Source organism: Mustela lutreola, chromosome 1 (assembly GCF_030435805.1).
Source record: "Mustela lutreola isolate mMusLut2 chromosome 1, mMusLut2.pri, whole genome shotgun sequence".
NCBI classification, from domain to species: Eukaryota; Metazoa; Chordata; class Mammalia; order Carnivora; family Mustelidae; genus Mustela; species Mustela lutreola.
In genome coordinates, this window is record NC_081290.1 from 283858936 (window position 1) to 283876499 (window position 17564).

Here is a 17564-nt window from a genome sequence, read left to right on the forward strand (position 1 = left end):
AATTCTCCCTTTATGATGCCACCAGGAGACCCCTTCCCAGGTCTGATTTCAAAATGCCTCCTTCTGGGGTATAGTTCAGAATCTAGGATCATTGTGTCTAACCTCTCCATTGTAAAACAAGGAAACTGAAGTCAATAAAAGGGAAGGATTATTTCTCAAGGGTCAGCTGGGAAGAAGGCAAAGTAGGAGGACCCTAAGCTCACTTCATCCCATAGATACAACTAGATAACACTTCAGTATAAATAACCCACGGCAAGGGATGTGAGGTTCTGGGCTCTACTATGATGGTGAGAGTGGTGGGAGTGGGGAATGGAGAGAGGAGGCATTGTCATGAAAGTCTTGGAATTCATCAAGGTGGTGAAATCTACTATGATGGTGGGATATGCCATGATGGTGGGACTCACTGTGGTGAGCCCAATATGAAGACTGGCAGAACAAACTCACAGCTAAAGGTAGAGAAGAGGCCACATCAAAGAAGTATGGGAGGATGGAGACATGGTTTAAGAGCAAAATAGACCATACCTGTCCACAGTGGGAAGGGAGCCAGTGGTGTAGAGAAGGGTGAAAAAGAGACTTTCACACCAGGGAGCCCATTAACAGGGAGGGTAAATCCCCCCACACACATTTGCCTATGAAAGTAAGAGGGGCCAAATTTCATGAGTTCTTACAACCAGCCTGACTTAAAGCCTGGAATTTAAAAAATCATCAGTCTCTGCTCTGGGAGGGCCTGGAGGACATTAGGAAGTGGATTCTCTGTACTTAAAGGAGAGCACAGCCATTCAGATATAGAAGTTTTGAAAAATGCCAGGGGTGGATGGGAGGAAAAGCAACTTCCTAATCTTAGAGAATGACCTGGAGAGACAGGAATCATGAGAAAGCCTCTCCAGGAACAAAGAAGCTAGCAGGTACTATTTCCCTCTCCCCCTCCCTAGCATAAACAACAGACACCTGTGAGAACCAGTGCAGCCAACCCTCAGTACTTACTACTTAACATTTTTTAAAAAACATTTTATTTATTTATTTGACAGAGAGAGATACAGTGAGAGAGGGAACACAAGCAGAGGGAGAAGCAGGCTTCCCACCAAGCAGGGAGCCCAATGCAGGGGTCAATCCCAGGACCCTGAAATCATGACCCAAGGCGAAGGCGGACACTTAATGACTGAGCCACCCAGTCACCCCTACTTACTAAACTTGCTTACATGAAGACCCTCCCCTTCATGCTTTGACACATCTTCCCTTCCCAGCCACACTGGTTTCACTCTCACTTCTGCATGTCCCCTCCTCCAGGAGACCATTGCAAACCCTGCCAACACCTCATCTCCCTACCTATGCATACTGTGGGACCTCAGGTCTGGTGGCAGCAGGGGCAGGTCTCATTTGGCAAGCAGACCACTATACACCTTGATAAAATGTGCTCCACCCCTGTTGGGGACCAAACACCCCCACAATAGGCAAAGAAAACCTCTGTATACAATGGAACTGAAGGAAAAGGAGGTCAGAACTCAATGGCAGAGTACACACAACACACAGAGGAAATACTCCCTGAATTTCCAAGCCCTGGGGACCAGGGGACACTGCACTGCAGGGCACTACACTAGCTATCAGGCTTAGGAAAGAAAAGGAAAAAAATTATGCAAATTGAGAATAGCCTTAGAGAACTCAGTGACTCCAGCATTTGCTTTATAGGGATCTCATAAGAAGAGAGAAGAAAGAGGGCAGAAAGTTTATTTGAAGGAATAATAGCTGAAATTTTCCCTAATCTGGGGAAGGGAATAGATATTCAGATCTGGAAGGCACAGAAATCGCCCCCCACCCCCGCAGTCCACACCAAATTCAAACAAGGCACAAAATAATTAAAATGGTAAAAGTAGTGATAAAGAAAAAAAGTGTAAAAGCAACAAGAGAAAAGACAGTTATATACAAGGGAAACCTCATCAGGCTAGCAGTGGATGTTTCAGCAGAAACTTTTCAGGCTAGAAGAAAGTGGCATGATATGTCAAAAGTGCTGAAAGGGAAAAATCTGCAACCAAGAATACTCTATCCAGCAAGGCTCTCAAACAGAACAGAAGGAGAGTTTCTCAGACAAAAACTAAAGGAATTCATGACCACTAAACCAGCCCTACAAGAAATATTAAAGGGAACATTTTAAGTGGAAAGGAAAGACCATAAATAGGTAAGAAAAGTAAAAAACATAAACAGTAAAAATAAGTATTTCTGTAAAAATTAGTCAAAGGATTCAGTAAATAAAAAGGGGGAGGATGTAAAATATGCCACTATATGCCTAAAATGTGGTAGGTAGAAGAGTAAAGGATGGGTTCAAACTTAAGTGACCATCAACTTAAAACAAACTGCTATGTATATAAAATGTTATATGCTGAATGATAACAACAAATCAAAGCCCAGTAACAGATATGCAAAGGATAAAGAAAAAGGAATCCAAGTATATCATTAAAGAAAGCCAATAAACTGTGAAAGAGAACAAGAGAAGAAAGGATCAGAGAAATCTGTAGAAACAACCATAAAACAGGTAACAAAAAGTATGTGCCTATCAATAATAACTTTGAATATAAGTGGATTAAATACTCCAATCAGAAGACATAGGGTGATAGTGTGGATAAAAAACAGGATCCATCTATGTGCTGCTTACAAGAGGTTAATTTCAGACCAAAAGACACTTGCTGATTGAGGGGATGGAGGAGTGCCTGGCTGGCTCAGTTGGAAGAGCATGTGACTCTTGATCTTGGAGTTGTGAGTTTGAGCCTTACTTACTTCATAAAATCTTTAGGGGCGCCTGGGTAGCTCAGTTGGTTAAGCACCTGGCTCTTGATCTCAGGGTTATGAGTTCAAGCCCTGCATTGGGTTCCATGCTGGGCCTGGAGACCACTTAAAAAAAAAAATTAAAAGGGTGCCTGTGTGGCATAGTCAGTTAAGCATTCAACTCATGGTTTCAGATCAGGTCCTGGTTTCTGGGTTGTGGGATCGAGCCCTGCATCAGGCTCCATGCTCAGCCTGGAGGCTGCTTAGGATTCTCTTTCTCCTTTCCTTCTGCCCCTCCACCCTACATGTGAGCTTGCATGTGCACTCTCTCTCTCTCCAAAATAAATGAATCTTTTTTTTTTCTTTTAAGAATGATGTTGGTTGTAGGATATTTTAAAAAATTAAAATAAAAGAAAATCTTTAAAAATAAAAGAAAGAAAATAAGGGAGTGGAGAAACATTTATTATGTAAATGGATATCAACAGAGAGCTGGGGTAGCAATGCTTATATTGGACAAAATAGCCTTTAAAGTAAAGACTATGACAAGAGACAAAGAAGGACATTATATAATAATAAAGGGGACAATCCAACAAGAGGATATAACAATTGTAAATGTTTGTGTGCCCAACATGGGAGCACCTAAATACATAAACAGTTAATAACAAACATAAAGGAAATAATAGATAACAATACAATAATGGTAGGGGACCATAACACCACATTTATGTTGATGGGAAGATCATTCAAACAGAAAATCAACAAGGAAAAAGTGGCTTTGAATGACATGCTGGACCAAATGGATTTCATAGCCATATTCAGAACATTTCTTCCTAAAACAGCAGAATACCCATTCTTTTCAAGTGCACATGGAACATTTTCCAGAATAGATCACATATTAGGGCACAAACAAGTCTCAACAAATTCAAAAAATTGAAGTCATAGCATGCATCTTTTCTGACCACAACACTCTAAAACTAGAAATCAACAAGAAAAAATCTGGAAAAAGTACAAATACATGGAGGTTAAATAGCATGCTACTAAACAACAAATCTATCAACCAAGAAATGAAAAAGGAAATAAAAAATTACACAGAAGCATGCCTGATTTGTTCAGTTGGAAGACTATGAGACTCTTGATTTTGGAGTCATGAGTTCAAGCCACACTTTGGGTGTAGAGATTACTAAGAAAAAAGGGCACTTAATAAATTACATGGAAACAAATTAAAATGAAAACAGACTGGTCCAAAATCTTTGGGATATGGCAAAAGTACTTGTAAGAGAGAAGTTTATAGCAACACAGGCTTACTTCAAGAAGCAAGAAAAAACTCAAACAATCCAACCTTGTATCTAAAGGAGCTAGATAAAGAAAAAAAAACAAAACCCTTGGGGCATCTGGGTGGCTCAGTGGGTTAAGCCTCTGCCTTGGGCTCAGGTCATGATCTCAGGGTCCTTGGATGGAGCCCCGCATCAGGCTCTATGCTCAGCAGGGATCCTGCTTCCCCCTCTCTCTCTGCCTGCCTCTCTGCCTACTTGTGATCTCTCTCTCTCTGTCAAATAAATAAATAAAATATTTTTAAAAAAGAAAAAACAAAACCCAAACCCAGCATAAGGAAGGAAATAATAAATGATATAGAAACTTAAAAACAAACAAACAAACAAAAACAGTAGATCAATGAAACCAGAAACTCGTTCTTTGAAAAGATCAACAAAATTGATAAACCTCTAACCAGACTCATTAAAGAGAGAGGGAGAGAGAGAGAGAGAGAGAGAGAGGACCCAAATAAAATCTTTAATGGAAGAGGAGCAATAGAAATCAACCTACAGAAATACAATTATAACCGAATATTATGAAAACCTATATGCCAACAAACGGGACAACTGAGAAGAAATGGTTAAACTCCTAGAAACATATAACCTCCCAATAACTGAACCAGGAACAAATAGAAAATTGGAATGGGCCAATTACCAGCAATGAAAATTGAATCAGTAATCAAAAACCTCCCAACAAACAAAAATCCAGAACCAGGTGGCTCCATAGGCGAATTCTACCAAAGATTGAAAAAAGAATTAATACCTATTCTTCTTAAACTCCAAAAAATAGAATAAGAAGGAAAATTTTCAAATTCATTCTATGAGGTATCACCCTGATACCAAAACCAGAAAAAGATATCTCATACACACATACACACACACACACACACACACACACACACACACAGACAAGAACCACAGGCCAATATCTCTGATGAGTATAGATGCAAATATCCCCAACACAATATTAGTAAGCCAAATCCAAAAATTTATTTAAGAAAACCATACTGTGTGGCTGAGTAGGTTGAGCTTCTGCCTTCTGCTCAGGTCATGGTATCAGGGTGTTGAGATCAAGCCCCAAATTGGGCTCTCTGTTCTGTGGGGAGCCTGCTTCCCCCCTCTCTCTCTGCCTGCCTCTCTGCCTACTTGTGATATCTGTCTGTCAAATTTTAAAAAATCTTAAAAAAAAAAAAAAACCACCATACACAACAATCAAGTGGGATTTATTCCGAGAATACAAAGGTGATTCAATTCAGTATTTGCAGAATGGTCAATGTGACATGTCACATCAATAAGAGAATTAAAAACCATGTTTTCATTTCAATAGATGCAGAAAAAGCATTTGACAAGGACAACACCCATTCATGATACTTTCTGCAAAGTAGATCTAGAGGGAACATACTTCAACATAATCAAGGCCTTACGTGAAAAACCCACAGCTAACATCATACTCAATGGTGAAAAACCGAGAACTTTTCCTCTAAGGTCTGGAACAAGACAAGGATGCCCACCCTCACCATTTTTATTCAACATAGTACTGGAAGTCCTAGCCACAGCAATAAGACAAGAAAAAGAAACAAAAGGCATCCAAGTTGGTAAGGAAGAAGGAATATTCTATTTGCAGATGACATGATACTACATATAGAAATCCTAAAGACTCCAATCAAAAAATTACTAGAACTAATAAATGAATTCAGTAAAGTCACAGGTTAAAAAATCAATGTACAGAAATTTGTTGCATTCCTATACACTAATAGTGAAGCAGCAGAAAATGAAATCAAGAAAACAATCCCATTTATAATTGCACTGAAGACAAAAAAATATCTTGGCTTAAGCTTAACCAAAGAGGTGAAAGACATGTACTCTGAAGACTGAAAAATGCCGATGAAAGAATGTCTTTCCACTCATGGAAAGACATTCCATGCTCTTGGGTTAGAGGAACAAATATTGTTAAAATATTGTTAAAATGTCTATATTACCCACAGCAATCTACAGATTTAATGCAATCCCTATCAAAATGTCAATACCATTTTTCACAGAACTAGAACAAATGATCCTAAATTTTCTATAGAACCATAAAAGACCCAAATAGGCAAAGAAATCTTGAGAAACAAAAACAAAACTGAAGGTATCACACTCCACATTTCAAGTTGTATTACAAAGCCATAGTAATTAAAACTATTAAAACTATGGTACTGGCATTAAACGGATATAGATGAATGGAATAGGATAGAAAACCCAGAAATAAACCCACAGTTATATGGTCAATTATTCTTTGACCAGGGAGGAATGAATATACAATGGAAAAAGACAATCTTTTCAACGAATGGTGTTGGGAAATGTGAACAACAACATTCAAAAAATGGAACTGGAGGGGCGCCTGGGTGGCTCAGTGGGTTAAAGCCTCTGCCTTCAGCTCGGGTCATGATCTCAGGGTCCTGGGATCGAGCCCCACGTCAGGCTCTCTGCTCCCCAGGGAGCCTGCTTCCCCCTCTCTCTCTACCTGCCTCTCTGCCTACTTGTGATCTCTGTCTGTCAAATAAATAAATAAAAATTTTTAAAAAATGGAACTGGAACACTTTCTTTCACCATATACAAAAATAAACTCAAAATGAATTAAGGACCTAAATGTAAGACCTGAAACCATAAAATCCTTGAAAAGAGCACAGACAGTAACCATAACCATCGGCCATAGCAATATTTTTCTCGATATGTCTCCTGAGGCAAGGGAAATAAATAAAAGTAAAAATAAACTTTTGGGGGTTGCCTGGGTGGCTCAGTCCTTAAGCGTCTGCCTTCAGCTCATGTCATGATCCCGGGGTCCTGGGATCAAGCCCTGCATCGGGCTCCCTGCTCAGTGGGAAGCCTGCTTCTCTGCCTCCCACTCCCAATTCCCCTGCTGTGTTCCTTCTCTCACTGTGTCTCTCTTTGTCAAATAAATTAAAAAAAAAAAAACCTATTTGGACTATATCAGAATAAAAAATTTCTGCATAGTAAAGGAAACAAATAAGAAAACTAAAAAGCAACCCACTACAGGGGAGAAGATATTTGCAAATTACATCAGTGAAGTGTTAGTATCCAAAATATATAAAGAACTGTTACAAGTCAACACCCCCAAAACAAATAATCCAATTAAAAATGGACAGAAGACACAGACATTTCTTCAAAGAAGACATACAGATAGTCAACAGACAGATGAAATGATGCTCAATATCACTCATCATCAGGGAAATACAAATCAAAACCTTATACCTGTCAGAATGGCTCAAATAAGCAAATAATAACAGCTGTTGGTAAGGATGTGGAGAAAACAGAACCCTTTTGCACTGTTGGTGGGAATGCAAACTGGTGTAGCCACTGTGGAAAACAGTGTGGAGGTTGCTCCAGAAATTAAAAATAGAACTAGCCTGAGACCCAGTAATTGCATGACTGGGCGTTTACCCCCAAAATACAAGAACACTAATTTAAAGGGATATATGCTGCATTGTTTATTGTGGCATTATTTACAACATTAACAATAGCCAAACTATGGAAGCACCCCAAGTGTCCATTGATGGATTAATGGATAAAGAAGATGTGGTGTATACACAGTGTATGGCATGTATAGTAGTAGAATATTATTCATTCATAAAAGAGAGTGAAACCTTGCCATTTGGAAGAACATGGATAGAACTAGAGAGTATAATGCTAAGTGAAATAAGTCCGTCAGAGTAAAACAAATACCATATGATCTCACTCAGATGTAGAATTTAAGAAACAAAACAAATGAGCAAAAGAAAAAGAGAGAGAGAGAGAGAAAGAGAGACAAACCAGGAAACAGACTCTTAACTGTAGAGAACAAACTGATGGTACCCGAGGGGAAGTGGGTGGGGGATGGGTGAAATTGGTAATGGGGATTAAAGAGTGCACTTATCACGAAGAAAAAAAATTAAAGTAAAAAAAAGTGTGGTGGGGGAGGGGTTGGTCTAAGTTGACCCAGATTGGACAAAGACGTCCAGGGTGACCCCACATGCCCCAGCAGTCGCTTTAGCTTTTTGGTGGAAAGAACTTTAAGGGGCCATGCAGTCCAGTCCGCAGTCCTACCTAGATACCAGCTGGCTCTGGGGTTCAAACTGCCTAGCTTAGCATAAGTGGGTACGTGATCTTGGGCTAGTTGCTTAATATTCCTTTTTTTAAAAAAAGATTTTATTTATGTATTTGATAGACAAGAGATCCCAAGTAGGCAGAGAGGCAGGCAGAGAGAGAGAGAGGGAAGCAGGCTCCCTGCTGAGCAGAGAGCCCCATGCAGGGCTCGATCCCAGGACCCTGAGATCATGACCTGAGCCCAAGGCAGAGACTTTAACCCACTGAGCCACCCAGGTGCCGCTAGTTGCTTAACATTCCTATGCCTCAGTTTCTTCTGTAAAATGGAGATAGTAACACCCATCTCATTGGATCAAAAAAGTGCAGTTGTATAAAGCACAGTAAATGTTAATTGGTATTAGCGCTCTCTCCATCATTAACGATGATGGAAACCTCCTTCTTGGATTATTGCTGCAGGATTTCTCGGTTTTTGGTGCCCATGGATCTTGGTCACGCCGCTTCAAAGAATGAAGAGATAGACTGGATGAAGAGTGGTGGGCAGCAAAGCAAAGTTTATTGAGCGATAGTATAAAGCTCCTGGGGAGGGAGGGGGCCCACGAGGGTTGTCCCTGGAGTTTCTAAGTTTAGGGGCTTTTGTGAGGGCTTCTGCAGAACTTCCTTAAGCATTCGTGATGTGCTGAGTGGTGCCAGTCAGGACTTTGGTCACATATCTGTCCACCTATTAGGCTAATGTCTCCATGATGATGGTTTGTGGGTTTTTTTTTTTGCTGACCCCTGGGGGCTTATGTCTTAACTGCCCCATGCCCATGATATTGACAAGTGCTTTGTGGTTAATTGTCTTATTTTAGGACATTTTGCAGAAGTCATTTCTGCAAAGGCTGCAAAGCAGAATGTTAGTGAAGTCCTTATCTAAGGTTTTACTTTCGCTGTCCTAATTCCATATTTTCTTATTGGGGACCCTGGTCCTGACTACCTAACTGTCCAACAAACACCTAACATTATTACTAACATAAAATTACCAGACCTAATTTATTGAGGATCTACTTTATGTACCCTTAATTTGATATTCACAATCATCCCACATAATGGATATTATTACATTTTACAGAGGAAGGTGCTGTGACTCAGAGAGTATAAGTGAGTTCCCAAATTCAGTACTAACTCCGAAGTCTTTCCCCTTAACACCATGCTATCCTGTCTTTCTGCTGAAATTCACTGCAAAACTGTTCCCGTGCCCTGAATTCATTCTCCCCAGAGCAGGTCTTCTAGAAGCTCAAGGTCACTTCTTTGACTATAGCTGCTTGCTGAGTGTTTGGACACAGCCAGGTCCACAGTGGCATTGAACACCAGGTTCCCAGTAATGAAAGAGACATGTCCCTGCCCTCAAGGAGCTCAGTGTCTGTTCCCAGCAGCAGACAAGGAAAAGACTTTGTGGAAGGACTGCTTCCGTACTCCCAACTCCATTCTCTTCTTCCTACGTATATGGCCTCCCAATTAGAGATTACATTTCCTAGTAACCTTTGCATCTAGGCGTGGCTAAAGAGGGCAGAGACAATGTGAGAACATCCCAGTCTTGGATTTAAAGGGCTGGGCATAGGAACGTCTGTTTTCCTCCTTCCTATGGGCCAGAGTGTGGATACAAGAGGCAAAGAGGATCGATACTCTAATTTTTTTAAAGATTTTATTTATTTGTCAGAGAGAGAGAGAGAGTGAGCAAGCACAGGCAGAGAGGCAGGCAGAGGCAGAGGGAGAAGCAGGCTCCCTGCCAAGCAAGGAGCCTGATGTGGGGCTCGATCCCAGGACACTGGGATCATGACCTGAGCAGAAGGCAGCCACTTAACCAACTGAGTCACCCAGGCATCACTCTAATTTTTTTTTAAGATTTTATATATTTACTTGACAGGGAGAGATCACAAGTAGGCAGAGAGGCAGGTGGGGCGGGGTGGGGGTGCAGAAGCAGGCTCCCCGATGAGCAGAGAGCCCAATGTGGGGCTCGATCCCAGGACCCTGGGATCACGACCTAAGCCGAAGGCAGAGGCTTTAACCCACTGAGCCACCCAGGCGCCCCTAGGATCGATATTCTAGAGCAGAGTTTTCAACCAAGGTTCTGCAGAACCACAGAATTGGCCTCGAGATGCTTCCAGGCCAGGGGTTCTGTATTGTGATTAAGAAAAAAAAGAAAAGAAAAAGGGGTGTTATTTTTTGCCTTCATGTGCCCTGTGATGCCCAGGCTTTAAGCAGCCTCAGAAACCACTAGATGTCATTCAGCCCTGTCTGGCACTGCGCAATGAAACTGTGTTCATCCATGCTCATCTGCCCATCCATGAACATCCATTCACTGTTCATCCACAGTGAAACTGTTCATCCAAAGCTCAGTTTTCAAGGTGAGCTCAGGAAGTCGGTTGATCATTTGTGAATACTGTGTTGCCTGGACAGGAGGAGGGGAAGACTGATGACATCAGCCTCCCCCTCCTGAATGACCTTCCCCCAAATCCCCTTATGCCCTGACGACTGTCTGATGGGAGCAGACCAGCTTCCTGGTGTGATGGAAAATCAGATGAAATTTTCCTTCCAAATAAATAATTTTTACACATTATGACTCAGTGGCTTTCCTGCCGCTTTGCTGTTGACATACACACTATAAAACACGAATTATGCCAGTTAGAAGTGAATGCTGGTCTAGAATTTCATATTTTTGCACTTTTTTGTTTAGTTATTTATTATGCCCTTCTATTTTATGTCTTACTAGCATTTGTGTTTTATAAATGCGTCTAATGGCCCAGTACGGTGATTTTTCATTATGAGGTGTGAAACGAGAAAGAAAGAGGCAGGACTGTGGACAGATCTGGTAGGGTCAGTAGTAAAGAATTACAGTTTACAAAGGCAGCAATGGCTTCAGCAATATTGAAAAGAATTTAACTACAAATTACAGCCGTTTGAAAAGTAGATGAGCTAATTGGTATCAACCGTTATCTCAAAGCAAACAGATTAAGGCTTTTATTTTAAAGGTCCCCTTCGGCAAAAAGGCTCAAAGAGTGAGTGATTTGGCAGCAGAACTCACTGTCTAGACAAGAGATCCTAATAATCCTGGCAGGTGAAATTAGAGTGAGTGAAACGGTAGCGGGTGATACCAGATGAAGAAGTGGAGAGGTTTTACTCTCAGAGAAAGCAGTAAGTTGATGTATTGATGAGGTCACATGAGGCTGAGAAGCTGCCAGTTTGTTAATAAACAAAAAAAAAGCAGCAGATTCTAGGGGCACTTGGGTGGCTCAGTCGGTTAAGCATCTGCCTTCAGCTTGGTCATAATCTCAGGGTTTTGGGATGGAGTCCTACAAATTCCTGAGCAGGGAGCCAACCCCTCCCTCTGCTGCTCCCCCTGCTTGTGCTCTCTCTCTCTCTCTCTCTCAAATAAATAAATAAATAAATAACACTTAAAAAAAAAAAAAAAAGAACAAAAAACCAGCAGATTTTTGGTCCAGGCTGAAAAATAAATGTATTTCATTTATAAACGCCACGCATGTGGAAAGATGTGTAAGTGAGGGTGATAAGCAAGAAAATGTTCTCTGCTGCAAACAGCTTTTGACACACAGAGAAACAAACAGCCAAACTATATTTAGTGGTTTCTTCACTTCTACACTCAAGAGGTCTGTCTTGGAAGAACTGCCTTGGCATTTGAACTGATGGCATTCCCATCAAGAGTTTGCTCCACAAGATTTTCCACTGCTTTTGTTTAAAATAAACAAAGAGAGCACCTGGGTGTCTTCGTTGGTTGAGCGGCTGCCTTCGCTCGGGTCATGACAAACAAAAAAACAAAATCCTAAAAAACAAAACAAAACAGAAAACAACTAAAACCCAACAAGCAAAACCTTGATGTTGTCACACACGCTGCTTTCTTCAGAGAGAGGTGCTAGTGTCAAAAACTCTTGGAGATGAAGAAACCATCATGTTGTAAAATGGTTCACTTTATTAAACCAACACTGGTTTACTTGAGAGTGTTTAAAAACACTATGCGCTACAATCTGGAATTCTACTTCTGTGTATGTACCCAAAGAATTGAGAGTAGGGACTTGAACAGATGCCCGTACACCCCTGGTCACAGCAGTATTATTCATGACAGCCAAAGGTGGAAACAGCACAAATGTGCCGGGACAGCTGAGTGGCTACACAAAGTGTGACACGTACATGGCATGGGATGGTACTCAGCCTTAATGAGGAAGGAAATGTGGATGCCTGCTAAAGTCTGGATGAACCCAGAAGACACTGAGCTAAGTGAAATAAGCCAGACACAAAAGAATGGGTATTGTACACTTCCACTGAAAGGAGGTACCCAGATTAGGCAAATTCAGAGACAGAAGTTTGAAGAGTGGTTGTCAGGAGCTAAGGGGAGGGGCTAATGGGGAGTTGTTAAATGGAGAGAGTTTCAGTTAAGGAAGATGAAAAGGTTCTGCCGATGAATAGGGGTGATGTTTACACAACATCGTAAGTGCACTCGATGTCCCTAAATCATGCACCTAGAAATATTTTTTTTTAAAGATTTCATTTATTTGGGTGCCTGGGTGGCTCAGTGGGTTAAAGCCTTTGCCTTCGGCTCAGGTCATGATCCCAGAGTCCTGGGATCAAGCCTCACATTGGGCTCTCTGCTCAGCAGGAAGCCTGCTTCCTCCTCTCTCTGCCTGCTTCTCTGCCTACTTGTGATCTCTGTCTGTCAAATGAAGAAATAAAATCTTAAAAAAAGATTTTATTTATTCGACACAGAGAGAGAGAGAGAGATTCAGCAAGTGAGGTAATACAAGTAGGGGGAGTGGGAGAGGGAGAAGCAGGCTTCCCACGGAGCAGGGAGGCTGATGCAGAGCTCGATCCCTGGACCCTGGGATCATGACCTGAGCCAAAGCAAGACACTAAATGACTGAGCCACCCAGATACCCCTTAAAAATGGTTTAAATGGTAAATTTTGTTACGTATATTTTACCAGAGTAAAAAAAAAAAAAAAAAAAATTTAAAAACCTGCATGAACTGGGACAAAGAGCACAGAAATCTCCTGCCATGTATAGGTATCTGGTGGCTTCACACTCTGTACATGGTCCATTGGGAAAGCATCAGTTGGGCTGGGAAAAGATGCTGACCCAATCTACAGGATGGGTCATCTTATCTAACTGGTGAGGACTCCTCCACTGATCTCCTTCTGATAGGAATTGACATGGGACACGAATATCTTCCCATTCTGTAAGCATTTTAAGAGGCCACCCGTAGACCTGTCTCCTAGACCCATAATGTGATCAAGTTCCTAGCTGTGTTCTCTCCAAGTCTCTGCAAGCAACCAGCCCATCATATATCACCCATGAGTTCATATATATCTGCACCTTAGGCTCTTTTTCCTTTCACACACAGTGGGTAACAGCTGCGTTGCCCAACGTTCTGCCTATTGGGATTTTCCTTCACCACTGCCCTTCAGGGCCACCTGTGAATGGTGGTGTCGTGCAGCAGCTGTCTTCCTCTGGCTGTTGCTGGCCTACTGTGCAGAGTCTTCCATAAACCAGGTTTGTACTTTTCTTTTTAAAGATTTTTTAGAATTATTTATTTGAGAGAGAGAGCACAAACAAGCAAGGGGAGGGGCAGAAGAAGAGGGAGAAGCAAAGTCCCCCCAGGAGCAGGGAGTCCAATGCAGGGCCCGATCTCAAGATCTGGAGATCATGGTCTGAGCGGAAGGCAGGCGCTTAACTGACTGAACCACCCAGGCACCCCATATAACACTTCAATTTCTAATAGGATACAACTGTGAAAATACAGTTTCATGATTCTGTGGGTCAGATAACACCTGCGGAACATCTGGGTTCAATAATAACTTGGTGTCCCATAAATCAGGCATTCCATCTCTACAAAGTCCCAATAGCAAGCCAGAAGCTACTTTTCAGAATGTAGAATAGTCATTAGCAGAGCACAGCATGGCCCAAATTCCAAGGGTCTTCACTCTGATGCCCTCCTGGGTCTTGCCGGAGGCTCTGTGTGGCATCTTTAGCTGACACCAAAGAGCCTTTCTTCAAGCCAAACATAACATCATCAGACGTATAGGTTACCCGGTAAATGAGTCAAAGCAGCTTGCCCAAATATGATATATGTGGGCTCCAAAATTCAAAAGGCATACCAGACATCGCTCCACTCTCTTCTTGGTGTATGGTGGAAGGGACAGTCCCTCGTTTCTCACTTTAGAAGAGATGCCCAACATGTCCCAGACGTCTGGACCCTTACACACTTTCAGGTATGTCTAAGGCATCAAGGTGTTTGCTCTGCCCCACTTACAGCACCCAGTTAACATAATGGCTTCTGCTGAGGGTATCAGCATGGTGTTCTCTGTGTTATCGAGACTGTCAAAGTCCTCTGGACTTTGGGGTTTGCAGGAGGATGTCATAATCCAGGGTCAAGACAGTAAGATACTGTTGCAACAGATACTGATACAACAAGATACTGTGATCCTTGCTATGTAAACTCCAACAATGTCATTTCCCATACTCCTGGGAATGTAAGAGAAAGCACTTACTAGTTCAATAGCCGTAGCCAGTTGCTGGTGTTTATACTGATTTTCTGCACCAAGGATCTCAAATCTAGACTAGGAGCTGTGATTGGCATTGTCACATCATTACTTTGCTTTTCTGCTATCAAACAGGTTAAGTCATAAGAGGATATGCCCTTCTGAAATCCCAAATGGTGGCAGGAAACCAATGAGAAATTCTGCCAACTACTGAATACTAATATCACAATAAACAGCACAGATCAGAGGGCCTCAGGAATGTGACCTGGAATCTCTAAAGGCCACCAGTGTTAATTGGTCTCCATGAGTAATAATCAAATTAACATCTGAAAGGACAATGCATTTGTACAGAGTCATTTTAATGAAGCTGGAACTGCATTTCTCAGACCTCTCTTCCCTGCATAGTCCTGACTTCTTGTGGGCCACAGTGACATTTTGTGTAAGATTTGGAAAGCGTAGACGTGAAACAGGAGTCATATGAAAGACTTACAACCTGAGTGGGAAAACCCTCCTTGTTCCATTAGGAAGGTTGGTCTGGGGGCACCAGACATAGCTGTGACTTATTCACAGGGACCGTTGTTTGGGGACTCGCCTTGCTGTCCTGGGACAGCATCTGGGTCTGTAGCTCCTCCAGCTTATGCCAGATCCTTCTTCAACTTCCATCACTTCTGTTCTGGTGCATGTTTGCCTTCCTGACACTGTGCCAGCTTCTTCTGTAGGTGATCTGCATCATCGAAGTTGGAAGCTTACGTGCAGAGGGGGACAGATGTGAGTTCCGGTCCACCCTGTAAGGTCTAGCTTGCCCTCATAAATGCCAGTTGGTTCTCACTTCCCCCACTTTGCAGTCATGTCAACTGCCTGCCTGCTGTCCAGGCGGGCTCCAGCACCAGACAAAAAGACAACAGTCTTCCATAATCAGCTCTCACAATTATGTAGTCTTATCCCTACCACACATCTTTATCGCATGTAACCACTCCCGGTAATTTTGTTTCTCTGATAAAATCCTGGCTGATACTTCAATAAAAGTATCACTTTCACAGAAGTAACTTTTAAACTGTAACTTCAAAAGATACACAAACTGCCATTTTCTTTGTTAGAAGAAACTCAGAGTTCAGTCCATGTCTCTTGTCCTTTTGTGACCAAAGGTAAATAAATCAATGTCTCTGTAGATACCTTATCTTCACAAAGTGCTTATGACAGGCTTTGTTCTGTTTTGCTTCCTAGCAGTGCTGTGTGAACACAGAATCAAGAGCAGCTCCTTTGCTTGAGGAAAGAGGGGAAGGTGGTGATAGACTGAATGTAAAAATAGTCCCCTCCTTCTATCCATAATGCCCCTTGAAATGGGACTCTGCAGCATCTGTTTCCCTGCCTCTTGAATCTGGATGGGTCTGGTGACTTACTTTGGCCAATAAAATGTGGCAGAAGTGATGGAGCATCTCTTGAAAGCCTCAAGAGAGTTTGGCTGTTTTCCTTTGCACTCTTGAACTCACACATGGGCAGTGAGAACAAGCCCAAATTCATCTGCTAAAGATAAGAGAGACCAAATAAGACACAGCTGAGTCATCTTGGTTGAGGTCATCCTAGACTAACCAGATCCCAGCCACCCTGCCAGCTGACCGTGGACTGTGAGTGAACAATCAAGCCCAGCCCAGATCCACAGAACCACCCAGAGGACCAATAATCTGATGAGAATCATTTTTTAAAGCCTTTATGTTTGGGGGTGGTTTGTTACAGAGCACATTGCTAACTGATGAAGGAGCACAGAAAAGGGACATTAAAGAATGGGTAGGAACTTTCCATGTGGATCAAAGGAGAAAAGGCATTGTGGGCAAAGGGAAGATCATGTGCAAAGAATGGAGGTATGAATGGCCCCTGCTTTAGGCAACAGTGTGCGGTAAATGTTTAATACCATCTCTTCATGAGTAGTTCTGACGTGAATATTGGCTGTATATTTTTGCCTTTGTTAATGAGTAACAAACTTTTTCCATGAAGGACAAAGGAGTAAGCATCTTAGCCTTTGGGAGCCATACAGTCTCTGTAGGCACTACACAACTCTGCTATTGTGCAGAATCAACCACAGAATAATAGCTGAATGAATGAATTCAGCTGTGTTCTAATAAGACTCAGTTTACAAAATCAGGTGGTGGGCCAGATTTGGCTTGCAGTTTGTTGAACCCTGGTCTAGACGATCAAAAAAACAATACATTGATTTGATGTATAGGGTTTGTTGATTTGTGGTGCAATTATTCCCACCATGGATGATTTCATGCTCCTAATGTAAGAGTTAGAAGAAATGTATAGTAAAGCAGCACATCATTCTACAGGATTTCCATCAGGCAGATAGAAGAGACATAAATAACCTTAAGAGCGTAAACTATGATAAAATCTCGTAAACGGATTGGAAAGTAATGAGTTGTATTTATTAACTTTGCTCTTAATAGAATATATTTAATAAGTCTACAGAATAAATATTTTAATTTTAATTTTTAATATGATTGTATTGTGTTCAACAACTGGCTGGCAAAATTCACCATTCAAGAGCCAGTAAGAGCCAGACTTGCCATACTATTGCATTCAGGGAATGGTGTATAAAATCTAGTGTGGCTGGAACATGATGGGGGTAGAGAAGCAATTGGAGATGTAGCTAAAGAGTTGTTTGGTGGGGGGTGAGGATCAGATTAGGCCAGGTGTTGTGGGCTGGTAAGGAGGGGGCGGTGTTTCAAACGGGGGAATGATAAGACCAGGCTGCTTTAAGAAGGAATACCCTGGACACAGAGAGGAGACTGTGTTTGCCATGGAGAGTCCAAGGCAAGTAGATCAGCTAAGTATGGTCATGGATGTAACCATAGAAAAACTGATGTAAAGAAACTGATGTGATATCTTGGACC